The sequence below is a fragment of the Theropithecus gelada genome, chromosome 20 (assembly GCF_003255815.1).
Source record: "Theropithecus gelada isolate Dixy chromosome 20, Tgel_1.0, whole genome shotgun sequence".
NCBI classification, from domain to species: Eukaryota; Metazoa; Chordata; class Mammalia; order Primates; family Cercopithecidae; genus Theropithecus; species Theropithecus gelada.
Genome location: NC_037688.1, coordinates 3,930,488 through 3,933,926, shown reverse-complemented (window position 1 = coordinate 3,933,926; position 3,439 = coordinate 3,930,488). Strand labels below are relative to the sequence as shown.

General features: G+C 50.9%; 1 pseudogene; it reads left to right on the top strand.

Annotated features, from left to right (window-relative positions):
- The first annotated feature begins 365 nt into the window (after window positions 1-365).
- LOC112614680 lies at window positions 366-1,155 on the top strand (annotated as a pseudogene).
- The last annotated feature ends 2,284 nt before the right edge of the window (window positions 1,156-3,439 follow it).

Genomic DNA, 3,439 nt, shown 5'->3' with positions numbered 1-3,439 from the left:
GAATTCCCTGGTTCCCAGAAGAACATTGCTGCCATAACAAACTAATCCCAGCCTACCTCTCAACTATGTGACCACAAACCCCTACACTGAGGCGTACCTGAGGGAGAACTGCTCATCAATAACCTAAAAACTATCCTCTATCAATGTCAGTGAGCTGATGAAAACAATAAAAATAAAAACCTATTTACTCCAATACATTATCCTATAAAACAGTACTATTGCTGTCAACAAAAATTGTAAGCCAAGACATCCCATTTTATGTTTATGTGAGATCTTTATTTGTGTCAAAACCAAATTAAGGTCGGACTGCGGAGTTCAGGAGGCTTGGACCGAGGTGACGCCGGGCGTCACCTCTCCTGCCCGCCATGGCCACGCCGCTTCCCGGAAGGAAGGCCGAGGGGACACCCCAGGGGAAGGCGATCACCATGGCAGGCGGCCTGGCGGGCCGCATCTACACCTATATTCCGTTTCCTACCGAGCACGCGAGGACCTAGGAGGCTCGTCCCCACCCGGCACTGGGCATGGGGGCCTGTGGGGCACAGTGACAGCCACGGCGTCCTGGGCCTGGACAGCAGCCTCAGCTTTCTGCCCTCCCGCTCCATTTCCGAGGCAGCGTCAGGTTCGGGAAGTTCGAGTTCCTCCGCACCCAGATGTGGGATGCCCAGGGACTGCTGAACAGCAGGTTCGGGCTGCTGCGTGGCCTGGGCTCCAGCGTGGTCGAGGCCTTGGTGGTCGTCCCTCCCATGGAGACCATCAAAGTGAAGTTCATCCACCGCCAGACTTCCCCAAACCCCAAGAACAGATAATTCTTTGGGGTTAGGGGGATTGTGCGGGAACAAGGGCTGAGGGAACATACCAGGACCTCGCGGCCACTGTGATGAAGCAGGGCTGAACCAGGCCATCGCTTCTTCGTCCTAACCTCCCTGCAGCAACTGGTGCCAAAGGGATAAGCCCATGAACCCGCTGATCACTGGGGTCTTCTGAGCCATTGCGGGCGCAGCCCACGTCTTCGGAAACGCCCCTCTGGACGGGATCCAGACTCATATGCTGGGCCTGGAAGTGCACAAACACCGGAACCCGGGACTCCGGCTGCAGATCCCGAGGAAGGAGGGGCTCAAGGCCATCACAAGGGCACTGTCCCCTGCCAGTCACTGACGGGGTCTACCTGGATGTGGTCACAGCATTTATCATCTAGGATGAGGTGGTGAAGCCGCTCAACAAAGTGTGGAGGAGGGACTAAGCCCAGAGGGGCTGCGAGGGGCCGCTCCAGGCACCTCCAGAGGGGCCCCCACCCTTGTCTCACAGGATTCCAGGGCAGAAGTGCCATAAGGCCCCGTCCCACGTCCCTTGTGCTCTGCAGCCTGCTCTGTGCATTGTGGCACCAAGTCCCTGTGTCCCATAGTGCCATGTCTTCCTTGTGTCTGTGTGTCAGACTACCACTGTGTCCACATGTCTGGCCCAGCCATGGCTGGCTGTCTGTCTAGCCTGTGAATCTGTGCCCACTTGTCCATGTGCTTACTGTGAGCCTGGGCCTGTGTTTCATGTTTTGTGTCATGTGACACTGTGCCCTGCCTGCTGTGGGGTACTTGTGTTGCCTGGGTCCTTGGCTCTGTAGGTCTGACCGGGCCCCAGTCTGGTGTCTTCCACCCTGCCCTGGCCTACCACAGCTGCTTCCAGGCCTCAGCCTGTTTTCACCGCATTCAAGGGACTGCAACCCCACCTTTGCCCACCATTGGCCTTAACTGGCCCCCTGGGCCTCCCTTGGCCCAGGACCGGGTGGCACCCAGGACTCTCAGGACCACCCTGAAAAGGCAGAATCAACTGAACCCTGTTGAAAAAAAAATTGGAAAAGTATGAAGCATGGAAGAAAATAAGGTACGAGGAAAAGGGGTCAGAAGAAATTAGACATCACATAAACTTTGAATATTGGAAATATATGTTAAATGTTTAAGTAAAAACAAATGGAGAAAAGAGAATATCAAAATAATTTTGAGACCGGCCATGGTGGCTCATGCCTGTAATCCCAGCACTTTGGGAGGCCGAGGCAGGTGGATCACCTGAGTTCAGGAGTTCAATACCAGCCTGGTCAACATGGTGAAACCCCATCTCTACTAAAAATACAAAAATTAGCTGGGCATTGTGGTGCATGCCTGTAATCCCAGTTACTCGGGAGGCTAAGGCAGGAGAATCGCTTGAACCCGGGAGGCAGAGATTGCAGTGAGCCAAGATGGCACTCCTGCACTCCAGCCTGAGAGATAAATTTTATTTGCCAATGGGAGCATCTTAAGTGTACACTTCAAGAAGATAGAAAAGTTGTCTTATATAAAGTTTAGGGAATCAAAATTCAAGATAAGGAACTTGTGGACACAGGGGACTATGATGGTGGACAAGGAACTAAAGACTTGGCAGCATAGATTTCAAAAGTATTTAGATGAAATAAAAGTGTAATCAAATTGTGGGGAAAAGAAAGAGATCAGATTGTTACTGTGTCTATGTAGAAAAGGAGGACATAAGAAACTTCATTTTTATCTGTACTAAGAAAAATTGTTTTGAGATGCTATTAACCTGTAACTTTAGTCCCAGCCCCGTGCTCACAGAAACATGTGCAGTAATGAATCAAAGTTTAATGGATTTAGGGCTGTATAGGATGTGCCTTGTTAACAATATGTTTGCAGGCAGTATGCTTGTTAAAATCACTGCCATTCTCCATTCTCAATTAACCAGGGACACAATGCACTGCAGAAAGCCAGAGACCTCTGCTGGAGAAAGCCTGGGTATTGTCCAAGGTTTCCCCCCACTGAGAGGGCCTGAGATATGGCCTCATGGGAAAGGAAAGACCTTACCATCCCCCATCCCAACACCCGCAAAGGGTCTGTGCTGAGGAGTAGTGAAAGAGGGAGGCCTCTTTGCAGTTGACATAAGAGGAAGGCTACTGTCTCCTGCTTGTCCCTGGGAATGGAATGTCTTGGTGTAAAGCTGACCATTCCCATTGGTTCTATTCCGAGATACGAGAAAACCGCCCTGTGGCTGGAGGCGAGATATGCTGGCAGCAATACTGCTCTGTTTCTCTTTGCTACACTGAGATGTGTGGGTAAAGAGAAACATAAATCTAGCCTATGTGCACATCCAGGCACAGTACCTTTCCTTGAACTTATTCATGATACAGACTCCTTTGCTCACATTTCTCTACTGACCTTCTGCCCACCTGTTGCCCTGCTACACTACCCTCACTAAGATAGTAAAAATAATAATCAATACATACTGAGGGAACTCAGAGGCCGGCACCGGTGTGGGTCCCCCGTGTGCCCAGCACCAGTCCCGTGGGCCCACTGTTCTTTCTCTATACTGTGTATCTTATTTCTTTTCTCAGTCTCTCATCCCACCTGATGAGAAATACCCACAGGTGTGGAGGGGCTGACCCTCTTCATCAAATTATGTA